Source organism: Dasypus novemcinctus, chromosome 5 (genome assembly GCF_030445035.2).
Source record: "Dasypus novemcinctus isolate mDasNov1 chromosome 5, mDasNov1.1.hap2, whole genome shotgun sequence".
Classification (NCBI taxonomy): domain Eukaryota; kingdom Metazoa; phylum Chordata; class Mammalia; order Cingulata; family Dasypodidae; genus Dasypus; species Dasypus novemcinctus.
Window position 1 is genome coordinate 73,630,368 of NC_080677.1, and position 14,358 is coordinate 73,644,725.

The 14,358-nt window shown below is 31.8% G+C and overlaps 2 protein-coding genes across 2 annotated transcripts in view; one reads left to right on the forward strand and one right to left on the reverse strand.

Moving 5' to 3' along the window:
* Window positions 1-14,358, reverse strand: part of CD36 (CD36 molecule (CD36 blood group)) — a 323,059-nt gene that overhangs the window by 162,351 nt on the left and 146,350 nt on the right. The gene's annotated exons all lie outside the window — the stretch shown is intronic.
* The window catches only part of GNAT3 (G protein subunit alpha transducin 3), a 60,860-nt gene that overhangs the window by 1,057 nt on the left and 45,445 nt on the right, over window positions 1-14,358 (forward strand). The window lies entirely within an intron of this gene.

Sequence of the window (14,358 nt, forward strand, 5' to 3'; positions counted from 1 at the left end):
TTGGTTTTGTTTCTTGTTTGTTCGTTTTGTTTTTAGTTTTCCTTTACTGTGTCTAATTTGCTCCCTGTATCAAGAGTATCTCAAAGTGTAAACTATAGTCCAAAATGTGTTCATCAATTGTAACAAATGTACTGCACTAATGAAAGATGTTGATAAGTGGGAAAGTGTGAGAGGGGAAGGGAGTAGGGCATATGGGAATCCCCTGTACTTTTAATGTAACATATATGTAATCTAAAGCTACTTTAAAAATTAACAAAATTAATTTTAAAAAAAGAGTATCTCCTAAACTATTAGCTTCCCAGCTCCTCAAAAGAGAGGAAATTTTCTCTCTTTATGCAGTAGTTCCATGCCTGCACACACCAAGCACTTGCAAATAACCACCTAGAGGTTGTTGACAGAAGAATGTTGGGGTAAGCTCTTAAGAAGCCAGCAAATGCACTTTTACTAACACTCCAGTATATTCGTTGAGGTTTTGATCAAGAGTGGAAGTGATGTGGACATAGAAAAAGCAAATAGAAAGTGGGGAGGAAAGCCAAGCATTCCTATAAAAGCATTTCATGTACTCTTTGTTTTAAGAACTCTGGCTTAAGAGTGTTGATGCAATACATTGAATTTTTTTCTGTATTTGTATAAAATTTTGGAAGAATTGACATGTTATTTTCAATATACTAATTAATTTTAGATTTAAGTGGTAGGTTGGATCTGGGAGAAAGAGTAACATTTTGTAAAGAGATACAAGAGTCATTAACAGTATATTACAACTTTACCAAAAAAATCACGATTTCATACATTGTTTTGTCATTACTATATAATGAGCTTGGATTTATTTGGTTCCAAAAGTATGTGCACTGAATCTTTCCATCACCTCTTTATTGATATAAAATGAATCAAATTCTCTTAAGTTTTTCTTATTTTAATTACAAACCAGACTCTTAAATTTTTCCCTTATGGACTCTATTTGAGTTCTATCATGATTTAAATGTTAAATTCAAAGCAAAAAAGTCAACACATTTTTTGGTTCTCACTTTTAAATTGAGCTCAAATTCTCTACATTTTAAGTTTTGTATATGTTTTGGCTTCATTTAAACATCATAATAAATGTGGTAATAAAGGAAAGTGTTTATAACAATGTAAGATGCATTCTAAAAAATAAACAAACATCATAAAATACATCAGTGGAACTAAATGAAACCTTCACATTCTCCTCCACCCCCACTGAACTCTTCTCTACCAATGAAGCCTATTTAATTTGTTCCATCATTGAAACAATGATCCCCATTCTTTAGTATGGGCCAAACCACACTTTCCAAGTTTATTAATGATTATATATCATTTGAGACTAACCGCTTTAACCTTAATAGTGATCAGATCCCAAGTCTAACAAAAAATTAGAAATCTAAAATTTGCTTTAAGCAGAATTAATTCTTCACATTGAAACTCACTATTATTTGGTGAATTTCTAGGTCCTTAAACACCTAACACCAATTTTCCCAATTCTAATATATCCTGTAGAGTTGTTGTACCATTAGGAATATTGGACACCATATATCACTGAATCTGAAGAGCTATCGAAATGTCATGTTACAATGAAAGGATTATCTTGCAGGCAGATTTCTTTTTTATTATGCCTTTCAGACCTTTAGTAAAATTACAGAACAGATACCAAATCTGTTTCTTCAGCAAAAACAGGCTTCTAGGAAACATTGGAGCTGATTCATATATTCCTGGCATATTTGATAGCTGCTATCAGGACATTAATGTCAAGTGCTTTAAAAAAAAAAAAAAGTAAACCTGTAAAGATGCCATAGAAAAGATGACATTTTAATAAGAAAATCAAATTCTGTTTTGTTGACTTTCTTAGGTAGCTTTTGTGTGTGTGTGTGTGTGTGTCTTTATTTATAAATAATAGTTGGCTAAAACTTTTATCTATTCCAAAGAAATACCTATCATTAAATTATGGAGTGATTCAGTGTGTCAAGCTCTGTTTTTCCTAGGTCTGCTTTCTTTATGTTTGTTACTTCACACTTCAGTTCTGATTTATTTCTTAGTTTAGAAGATAACTTTTCTTTATGGTTTTACAAATTTGTATCATATGAACTGGGTTAGGAAGGAAGTTAGTGAAATATTTGGTGGTGTAATAATGCCATGATATGTTTTGCAAAAAAATAAAAATACACCTTTAGCTAAGTTTTTAGGCTACAATTCAGAATTACATCTCATTATTTAATTTTCCTCCAAATACTGATATGTAAATGCATAAATGTAGAATTTGAACCTAAAGAAGGATTCAAGGTGAAAATGTGTTTGAGACTTCATCAAGATATGAAAAATAGCCATTCCACTCATTAGATACTGGTGCTAATAATGTAGAAGTCATGGGTTGAATTCCTGTTTCAATATTTCATATTCAAATATAATAAAATTGTTACATATAATTGTTTTCCTTTAAGAATCTTGAAATTTCCCTCTCTCACCAGTATTTTATATTCTTTTATTTCTCATACTTTTTCCTACTGAAGCAGTTCTTTGATATCTTATATCTCCATTTCAGTTGTGTTCCTCCTAAAATTCTGGTGTATCTCTTAATCTTCTACTTTAATTGGCATTCTAACCTTCAACCCCGGGTAATTCCTCAAAGCTCTCTAAGTACCAATGTTGAATACACTGCTCCCAGATGATTTCCTCCAAAATGATGCAGTTTAATGTCATTTCAGCCTTCAGGACAGATCTCTGGTCCCGCGCACCCCTCTGCCCTCGGTAAACTCCCAATTTCCTTCATTCCCAGGTGTTGTAGAACAAAACAATGTATCTTTTTCAGTTTGCACACAAACAAATTCATTTTTTCTAAACTTTAGTTGGACCCATACTTATTTTATTTATAATTTTCTACTAAAATATTCCAAAGGCAGCTGTCCATATTCCCAATACCATATCCTCAACTCTTCTCTCCTCCCCACATATTTACAGGAAAGAGAGTGATCAATCCTTTCTCTCCTACTTCGTCTAGTTTTAAGGAAGTGGTATTTCATTTTCGTTTAAGGCTATTTCAGCTTTTTCGCTATAATTTCTACCTCCTTCCATAATTAAGAATTTTCTTCCATAAATTACCTTGGTTTCTTTTTTTGCAGACTTCGAAATTCTCTATTTGCTCCTTCCTCGAGACCAATAAAGATGCTTCTCTCATTTAGCCTAAAATACTTTCTTTCATGTCACAACTCCTTTGACTTATAGGCTCCCTTTTTAAAAAAATTACTAATACTTCTCAAAGTAGTCTGTTCTCCCTAGCCTTGTTTCCTTACCCTGTGTTCTCTTCAGTCATTTGCGATCTAACTTCTGTATCCTCCTCTCTACTGTGAAATTATCTCTTACGGGGCCCTGATAACTCCCAAATCACAAAACTCAGAGAACTTAGTAACATTTAATCTCTCTCCTTTGTTGGCTTCCATAATACCACAGTGCCTTCTCCGTTTTTTTATTTTGTTTTGTTTTGTTTTAACCTCGCTTCATCGTAGCTTGCTTCTTCTCTCCATACAGAAGTAGATTCCTTCTGTGGGGTTTTTCCTTGAGCCTTGCACTTTTCTGTCTGTGTTTTCTACTGGGATCTCATATCAGGACTTAAGTCTCACTTTCCGAAGAATGATTCCAAAATTCTTTCTCTTACCCAATTTCTTGAGCATATTTGAAAATTTCTGATATCTTTCAATAACCTGATTGCACTTTGAAGGACCTCAAAATTTTTTCTTAAACATATTTTTACCCATTCATCCCCAAACTTTGTTTTTTTGTGTCATCCCTCCCATTGCACTTTCCTATTCCATCAACTCAATTATATAGTCTTCTTTAGCTTGTTTTTTTTCTGACAGTTTCTTGCCCAATTTCTGAAGGTCCATCTTGGCACAAAATTTAGTTTTAGCTCTACCTCTGATGGCATGATTCTCATATTTCTCTTTTTTTCTATTCTCTCCATTATCTCTTTCAGTCATCAAGAAAACTATACAATAGACATTATTATTTTCAATATATAGATAAGAAAAAAAGGACTTAAGAAGGTAATACGGCTACTTAAGTTTACATAGTTAAGTTGCAATGAAACAAAACCTTTCATTTTCATTTCTGTCAATTTTTAAATTATTACGTGTATCTTGAGTTCTATGAGAATTCTCCATTGAATTTCTATGGCCTGGGACAGGAAGTCAGAACTGTGTGATGAATAGATAGCTGACAAAATCAGAATCTAACATATTCCTTCAAATTCTTCACAGTGGCTTGAGCATAGACATCCACTTGGCATATGGACAAAGAGCTGGAAGTTAGTCATATATATGTTATCCTATAAGGAGATTGTTTTTTATCTGATGTCTTTAGTAAGCTATTGATAGGTTTGACATATAGAAGTGAGATGATAACACTTGATTTTTTTTTTTTTCAAAGATCACCCTGGGACAAGGACTTTATAAAGAGGTTTGAGGTAGGTAGGTGAATTAGGAAATTGTCATCATTCAGCAAATACTTTGTGAGATTCTAAATTAAGGTAGAGATTACAAATTTGGAAGTGAGACTTGAGGGACCTTAGGATACAGAATCAACAGAAGTTGTTGGCTTACTGCATATGACAGGTAGAAAAGAGTTAATAAAGGGCGAAATTGGGTGTAGTGATTATTTCATTCATTAGTATGTGCAATGCAGGGCAAAGTTTAGGTTGGAAGAAGGAGAAGAGGTAATAAGTCTAGTTTGGAACATTCAGATTTGTAATGTTTGTAAGAAAACAATTTGGGGATATCTCTTAGATTACTTTGTGTGTCTAGAAGTTAGTAACTCAAGTGAAAGCTGTAGATATGATGCTCACAAGCTTATGTTTTTATTATTGATTTTTCCCTTTTTCATATAGCCAGCATGTAAAGGTTAATTGTGTGTTTAGCAAAGGTCTATTTTGAAATGTTAAGTTATATCAAATGGTTGTGTGCATTAATATCCTCACAATTAATGAATGCTTAAAGAAATCTTTGTCTACCTACTTATATCTAACTATCTTTTATCTATCTGTCTATCTAAAATAAGCATATGTGGGAAAAATCATATAACTCTGTATTTTAGTTTCTTCTTCCTTTTATAGCCTAAAAGGTATGGTAACAAGATAAGGCAGATGATATATTCATTAAAATATTTTTCAAAATCCAAGAATGCTCATACATTGTTTTAAATATTATCAGATAAAACAAATATAAAATTAGAAGCTGAAGTATTCAAAGAAATTATAATATAGAGCCACAATATTCTATTTCTATTGACATAAACAAAACAAACTTAGATAGACTAATGAGGAATTTTGCAGGTTAATGATGCTTACTATTACTATGTAACAGAACTAGACACTTAGACAAACTAATAATAATTAAATAAAAAACTAGCATGCGCATTAGACCAGATTTTTTTTTTCTTAAATATCAGAAGAATGCCATATTTTAGCCAATTCAAGGTTCAATTTCCTACCTAGTATACCTGTTTGGGTCAACTGAGAAAGTTCAGATAACAGATAAAAGTGAAGCAACTCTATTGTCATGTTGAAAAAACAAGTTAAAAAGCTAAATTTTTATTTTTCCAGTACAGAAGGCCAACCTACTGTAGCATGGATGAAAGCAGTTCTGGATTATGTAATTATTTTCTTTTAAAATAAGATTTGAAGCCACTCATGTTCATTTGTACACACGTGTTCAGAATCACTATGCCCTGTGTCTATTAGCAAAGAAATAAGAATTTTGGTATAAAAAGTGTAAGAAATTACTCATTAACAATTGGAAAATGTCTACAATATAGACTTGAGATCTAGTGTGGTTATTGCATAACTACTTCAAAAACAAATAAGCCAGCACTTCCAATTGTTTTTAGTAAACTTCTTGGAGGCAATCAGAAAACCTCATCTAGCAGAAAAGAAAATACGTTTCTTGTCATTTGCTATTTCAAGATATAACAATATTGTCTCAAGTCATCTGAGAGATTTAGAGTGCAGTTGTGTCAGAGGTAAACCATACTGTATTAGGAAGAAGCTGGATAGTGACAGAGATGGGTGTTTTCTGGTTAAACAGATGTTGACACACAACCTCATGGAGTACTTTCAGATCAAAATGCAGAGTTCATTTTCTCCACTTCTCATTCATTTATTCATTCATCAAATGTTATACAGTACCTACAACGTGTCAGGATCTTCCATTTAAAAGAAAGTTTAAGATTCTTTTTCCTCCCTTTCAGAACTGGGTCTCTTTTTTCTCTGGGTTACACAGGAAGAAATTTAAAAGTTTGGGTGCTCCTTTTCCTGGCAGGCTTGTAAGACAAAGACTTGGTCCTATTCTATTAAGAAGTAACAAACATATGGGATACATTATTTCAGTTTCAATTTCAGAAATTCTATTTGTTTCCTTTTCAAATTTGTTTCCACTTTCTTTGTAGGTTCTTCTCAAATTATGAAGCTTCCCTTTTATCCCTATAAAATCATATTGACATAGTTATTTTATATTCCATGTTTGGAAAATTTATTATCTGAAGGCTTTCTGGATCTATTTCTGCTGCCTATTGTCTGGTTCTCATCACGATATATGTTTTCTTTGTATTTGGGGTATGATTTTTGACTGTGATTTTTTTCATTTTTATTGAAAGTTTCTTTGTGGGAATTTCTTAAGGCCTGGATTAGACAGGTTCCTTTAAAAACTACTTGTTTTGTTTCTGCCAGTAGCCTTTGAGTATTGCCAACACAAGGCCACTTTAATTTTAATTCTTTAATTGAAGTTTTAGGATCACAAGGTAGTACAAATTCTGGATGACAAATCTATGTGTGGGCTTGTGGTTATAAATCCCTAAGGGGATATATTACTCTGACAAGAAACAGTCATAAAGTAACATGGAGAGGGAGTGAGTGGATGCAATATAGATCAATTAATATTCCAGAAGATGATTTTATAGAGAATGGAAGATAATTAATATTTGAGGAAAAAGTACCTGAGAATATTTCAGAATCGTTGGAAGATGTTTTTCATAAATAAAATCCAAATGAACTCCGAGTACATGAAAATGGTATTCCTATGTGGCCATTAGAAAAATAAACATAGAGCTTATATTTTCCAAATAAATATGAAGCATAAAAAAGGAATAATGAAAGACAAGATAATCCTTCAAAAAGAGGATAAACAAAGCCAAACAAATGTGGATATTTTCAAAAGATAAGTCAAAACTCCTGCAAAATCAAAGGAGAAAATAAGAAAGGAAGCATAACTACATGATATTAAGAATAACTAAGGTGGCTTAGTTACCTGTTTTAGAGTAATTCAGATGATAAGAGACCATTAGGAAAAATTAATGCTAATATACTTGACAACATAAATTGAAAAATTGCTTGACCAAGCAACAAATGAAGTGACTAAATGAAAAACAAACAAGCAAACAAAAAACTACTTCAATATCTTTATAATTCAAGAAATTGTATCAGTAGTTTAAAACATTTGTACAGATCAAACTTCAGGGCCATGCTGCATTGCAAGTGAGGTCTATGAAATAGTCAATGAATGGATCATTTCAAAATTACATTAATTCTTTCTGAAAATTATTCTCAATTTATTTGATGGCCTTGATAACAACATTTGGCAAAAAACAATGACAGACCTATCTCCTTCACTAATATAGATACTAAAGCCAGAGTAAATATTAGCACACTGATTCGAGCTATTTATAAATAGTTAAAAAGTAAAAGAAGCAGAAATTATTCCCAGGAATACAAGGTTGAAATACTCGTAGAATATCAATTCATGTTATTTCCCATATTTCAAATTAAAAGAGAAAAATCATGTTTATCTCATGAGATTCAAAACTTTTAAAAAAAAGATAAACACCTTTACCCAATTTTGATTTTTAAAAGCCCTTGTCAAACTATGAATAAAATGGAATTTTCTAAACCTGAAAAACGAAATATATAAAAACTGACAGGGTTTGTCATATTTGATTGTGAACATTTAGATTGATGACTACAGAGAGTGAACAAGTACTAATTAGGATTAATGTGTTTCCTGTTAGAAGAGCAGCCTGTTGGTTAAGGTGCAGTTTTTGGCCCTTGACCATCTCTTCAACCCTCTTATCAGGGCTCTGGCTGAAGGTAGGTGAAGCACACATTTTAAACTTGAGTTCCATTTTTGAGTATGGAAGGACAGAATGATAATAAAATCAAAATTCGAAGTATTCTCAACTGGCAATTTTGCTAATTGTCAAATAGGCCCAAAAAATTTCTTTAAAACAGAGATGTCATTAATTTAACTTCAAAATTATTCATATCCATGTGGTATGTGAGAGAACTGATGTGAAAAAAAATAGGAAAAGTCTAACTACAACAATCTGAAGATATATAAAAAGAGGATAAATCTATGAGGAAAATCAAGAAAAAAGGCAAACTAATCATGGCACCTATTAAATAAGTGCTCTTTTAAAAAATATGTATAAGGGGTGAGGCAGTCCTGGGTTGCCTTCCAAATCTACTACATCAGAATGTCAGTGCTATTTATTTTCCCCCTCATATCTATGATACGATTTCAGCATCACCTTTAAAAAGGGACTTTGGCCCTTGCGTGGAGTATGTTTCAGAAGGGAAGAAGCCTAGAACTCATGTTACTCGAGAAAAATGGAATATAGTAAACTTGAAATCTTTTACACATGATGTGAGAGCATTCTTCAAATGAGAGAAAATATTGAGAGCTCACTATATGTTATAGAATGTTTCAAATATTTTAATATTAATGCTCTCAAACCCTTAGAAGTAGGTACAAACAACCCAATTTTATAAAACAGATAACTGTCTCAGAGATTAAATTAAATCAAGACACATAGTCAAAGTCAGAAATGAGTGCAAGCCCATGCTTTTTTAATTCTGGAAAACAAGTATGCCTATTCAATTTTCCTATTGTAAATCCATGCTATTTAAGGAAATGTAATGTGGAAGAGGCAGAGACTTTTGTTTTTCCAAGAGAAGAAAGGATAGTGAGTGGAATTAAGGGGAGTTAAAGTAGTTCAAAAAAGACTAACCTGAGACTCTGTGATGCCAACAGGCTACCAATGGCTCACAAGCAGATATCACATATCAATTATGTCTACGAATGTATACTGCTTTCAAAATAACTTCTAAAATAACTTAAAGTTTGATGTTTTAGGTTTTGAAACCATTTTCATATTAACATTACCAGTGAATACCTAAAAAGAAAGCAACATGACATCGCCTTGAAATTGCAGTCAGGAAACAGAGTGTTTATGTGTTAAGGAGATCTAGGACTTTGGATGAGTACCACAATCTCTCCTGCACTCATTTTTTTCATACATAGATGAAGAGTGTGCATGGGCCCTTCATATCGAATATTTCTTTCTTCTGTACAAGTATGGAATTTTTAAGATCACCTACAAAAATCTCAGGTATGATTATAGGACAAAGTCTGTGTTCTCATCTTGCCCATGTTAACAAATTTTACCAAATAAGCAATCAAGTCTTGAACACATTTATTTGAAGTTCAGTTAGAGATATGGATAATTGTGTGGTTTTAAAATTGTTTTTAATATTTTTGCATTAAAATATGGAATAAAATCCTAATTTATTCTTTTTAAGGGCAAAAATAATAACATGAGAGAGGTAAAGTATGAATTAAATATGAATTTAAATATTTAACTGTTTGAAGCATTACCTACATCAAATAAATAAATGCATACTCTGTTAACTTTTCCTTATTACCCTTTGACCCAAAAAAGTAATTTTAGAGATGACCACAATTTGGGAGGAAGAGATTATTTCAGGACACTCTCAGAATATGTGTACTTGCTTTTTTGGTATCTTTGCAACATGATCTAATCCTACAAGAATGGAATGGTCCTTCTGAACTAAAGCCTAGAATCATGAGAATGGGAATCAATGATTTATTACTGAAATAACTCTGGAGTTCCAAATGATAAACATGAGGCTTTAGGGAGATTGGCTTCTCTTTGAGAATTTTCCCGTAGTTGAATATACTGTACTGTCAAATAGAAGAATGAACTCACTATTTGGAGCAAGGAAAGTCTAGAGATATCCTTTCAAGTCCTCCAAGAGAAAGACTGATGTTTCATACTTAGTTTCATTTTAAAAACCTATGTGTATTTTAAAGAGTAATTATTTTACTTACCTGCATTTTTACATGACCTGCTGTTACAAAGAATTGTTATATATTAATATATCTTCTGGCTGTAAAGATAATTTTGGAAATTTGCTAGGTCTTAGTGTTATCAGTATGATTATCAATAAACCATATTTATTTAGAAGCGCAGAATGTTCATTTTGAGTGTACATTAACTCTCTTGACATTCTCTAAAAGTCACCATTTTTGTCTAAATGTATCATAAACTTATTACTCATCAACAACAGAGTGAGAATAAGGAAATTTGGTTGTGATTTTTAAAAATTATTATCTGCCCAATAAGGGTTCTTAACTGATAGTATATTTGTCTGTGATACATACACATGCTGGAACATTTCTGAAAACTCTTGACATACTTTTTCTCATTATTCTTGAGCTAGAGAATTGATTTAAATGAAAGTGATTTAAATTATTTCCTTTTCTTTGCACAAATAATAGATACTATAGCACTATTAAAAGAAATTTAACTGATACTCAGAAATGAGAACTGTCTTTTTTATGTCTATTTTCACAAAATTTTTTTCAATATTTCCATTCTATTTGAACAAAATGTGATGTCAAATACACCTTCACATACAAGTATTCAAGTTCCCAATGATTCCCATTGACTTTCCTCCCACATCCCTATGGCTTTGAAATTTTCTATATGGTGAAAAAGAAGAAAGATACTTAGAGAAAAGATATTCTCCAAATCTGTCACCCATGTAAGGAGATCCTGTAATTCCTAATGTAATTCCTAATCTATTAGATTTCATAAAACAAAACCTATCAAGGACAGCTTTATATTCTTATTGGAAACTTTCCTTTCAAAGTGATGCACATCCTGGAGGTTCAAAATAGCTTATTACCTAAAATCAGCAAACTAGGATATATTGCAAAACTCATTCATTTGCTCTTGTCACTCTCACAAATAAATAACACCCAGTAATGCAAAAATAATATAGTCTGTTTCTTCTGAAAAAGGTGAGGTGACATTTTATTTTATTCTCAAATGTTCCATTCATGAGTCTAGTAGCATCTATTAAATTAGTTATAACCGATCTATCAGTTCATGTTTGATTATGTTAACTAAAGTCTCTGTAGGAAATATTAAATTCATCAGCTCTCCTGTCAAATCCACTAGCTGTCTTTGTAGACCAAACTTGCAGAAAACCACAAGAAAAATATTGTAGAGGTTTATTCAAGGAGAAGAAACATTATTCTGCATAGCTTCACTACTTTCATTTCCTCAGTATCACATGTGGCGGGCAACTATTTCATAACACTGAGGAAACTAGATATATTTAGACGTGGCAGGGACAAAACAAATTTGCTGTGAAATACAATTAAATATAGGCATATCTATATATGTCATAGGCTATAGATATAGTTAGGAAAACTAAATAATGCAGACAGAATTCTATAGGAAAAAATGATATATAAGGCAAAGTACAAAAATTTTTTATGATTTATGAGTTTAAAGAATCAATTTGTTTCATTTACACCTTACTATAAATTAGGCACTGTTCTAGTTGTTTGGAATACATTAGTGAACAAAATAGACAAAGACCCCTGCCCTTTTATTTACATTTGATGATAGAAGACAGAAAAAATAATTTAGACAATATATAAATAGATTATATTCATATAGAAGACGATAAGTGCCGAGAAAAAAAAAGAGAAGCTAGAGTAGGAAAAGGAGGATTGAGTGCATGAGGGTGGAGTTACAAATTCAAAAAAGATGGTGTAGGTACTCTGATTAATATATATTTAATAAAAGTTGAATAAAATTCTTGAATTTGGAGTTCCAAAAGGCATATTACATTTACTTATGTAAAATCATTTTAGTTCGAAAGTCATATTACATTCAGTTACCTAAAATTATATTAGTGTCAAACTGGTTAACGGTATATCCACTCTTTCCCTGAATTTTTATTTTCCTGGTAAATCAGAAAAGTGCCTTAGTTATATTATTTTGTTCAAAATTAACAGGAACTGCAAGACAAGAAGATGACCTGAGTTACAATTTTTGGAATGGCATTTGCTTTCTATTAGAGAGCCAGAAATTCGTTTTAGAAGACTAAAATCTACCCATTGAAATTTGGATCAGGCCCTTCGTCCATGTCGTTCAATATATTTCCTTTGGTAAATGTTTTGTCTTAAGTAACCTGAGGACACAGTCTAGAAGACATTTCATATCAATTGTAAAGTACTGAGTCTCCATCCACAACACTTTAGCGATTTAGTAGTGATTTTACCTAAAAATTGTATGAATTTGCATTACCGGCCTCTACCAACACTTGGTGACTTCTGGCTTTGTTCATTTCTCCTCCTTCTGTCTTTGAAACTATAAACTTTAAAACTTCAAAAAGTTGTTTTACTTTACCCCTTTCCTTCCCCCATCTCTTTAATCTAGGATTCAAAGATTAGTAAAAATTAAAAAGTGTTTCCATACAATATCTATACTCTGCATGTTGTAATTTTAATCAAATTCTCTCATTTTCATTCTCAAGAGTTATAGTAATTTTTACTCACTTTCATATGGCAGCCTATATGTAATCATTTTAAATACACTTCAATGAAACTCTTGAGTATCATTGGATTTTTCCTACTGTTTAAAATCCTACCTCATAAAATACACATACTCATCACATTATGGGGTTATCAGACCCTGAAAATTGTTAAACTGTCTGAATACTCTGTATTTTTCCTGATGATGATGACCTACAGTACTGTTTTTTTTAAATTGTTGATAGTTTGAGTTTTTAAACACCTTATTAAAGTACACTACATATAATAAATTGCAAGCATTAAAGGGTATAATTAGATGAGTTTTGACAAATGTATATACCCAATAAACATTCATTACCAAATCATGATACTAAACATTTTCATCACCCCCAAATTTTCCTCATGTCCATTTACAGTCCATCCCTTCTTCCTCTCCCTTGTCCAGGTGACCACAGATCTGTCTTCTCTTGCAATACTTTGGTTCACACTTTCTAGAATGTTATATAAATGGAATAATAAACTAAATATTCTTTTGTGTCTTGCTTCTTTCAGTCAGTATACTTATTTTGAGTTCCTGTTGCTGCACAAACCAGTAGTTTCTTCCTTTTTATGACTGGTAGCATTTCATTGTAAAGATATACCACATTTTGTTTATTCTTTTACCTGTTGTTGGTCATTTGGAGAGTTAGTACCTTGGAACTATTACAAATAATGCTGCTATAACTATTCAGGTACAAATCCTTATGAAGACATACATTTTCAGTTCTTTGGGGTAAATACCGAGGAGTAGATTGCCTGGATTATAAAATAGCTATATGTTTAACTTTTTTTTTTCATTGCCAGACTGTTTTCCAAAGTGGCTGTAGCATTTACATTCCCACCAGCATGTTAGAGGGTTTCAGATGTTCCACAGCTTTGTCAACACTTGTTATTGTGAGTCTTAATTTTAGCCACTAATTTCACTGATAATTAATAATATTGGTGTGTTTTTTTAAGGAGGTACCAGGGATTGAACACAGAAACTTGTAAATGGGAAGCAGGTGCTCAACGTCTGAGCTACATCCACTTCCCTGGACATCTTTTTATATGCTATTAGCCACAAATATATCTTCCTTTGTCAAATATCAGTTCTTTATTTGCCTATTTTTTTTTTGCTTTCTTATTATGGGCTTATAAGAATTTTTTATATATCTGTATACCATTTTTTGTCTGATATATGTGTTGTCAATATATTCTCTTAGTCAGTGCCTTAAATTTTTATTTTCTTCGTAGTGTCTTTTGAAGAGCAATCATTTTTAACTTTGAGTCCATTTTAGCACTTTTTTGCTTTCATGTTGATTCATTTTTTCTTTTTTTGGTCTGATCTAAGAAAATTTTGGCTGCTTCAATGTTTCAAAGACTTTTCATCTATGTTTTTCTCTAGCACTTTTGTAATTTTGGTTTAATATATAAATGTATGACCAATTTCAAAATTAATTTTGGGGGTATGTTGTGAGATAAGAGTTGATGTTTTTTATTCCTTATTGCTCCACTCTCCTTTGTTGCATAAATGTAGTGTTTTACATCTATCATAGGATATTAGACTATTACCTTTAGGAAGCTTTGCAAAGATTCTTAGATCATTGGATTCTGAGATAATATTGCTTTACCCTTCTATTACGCACTGTAGTTTGCAAAG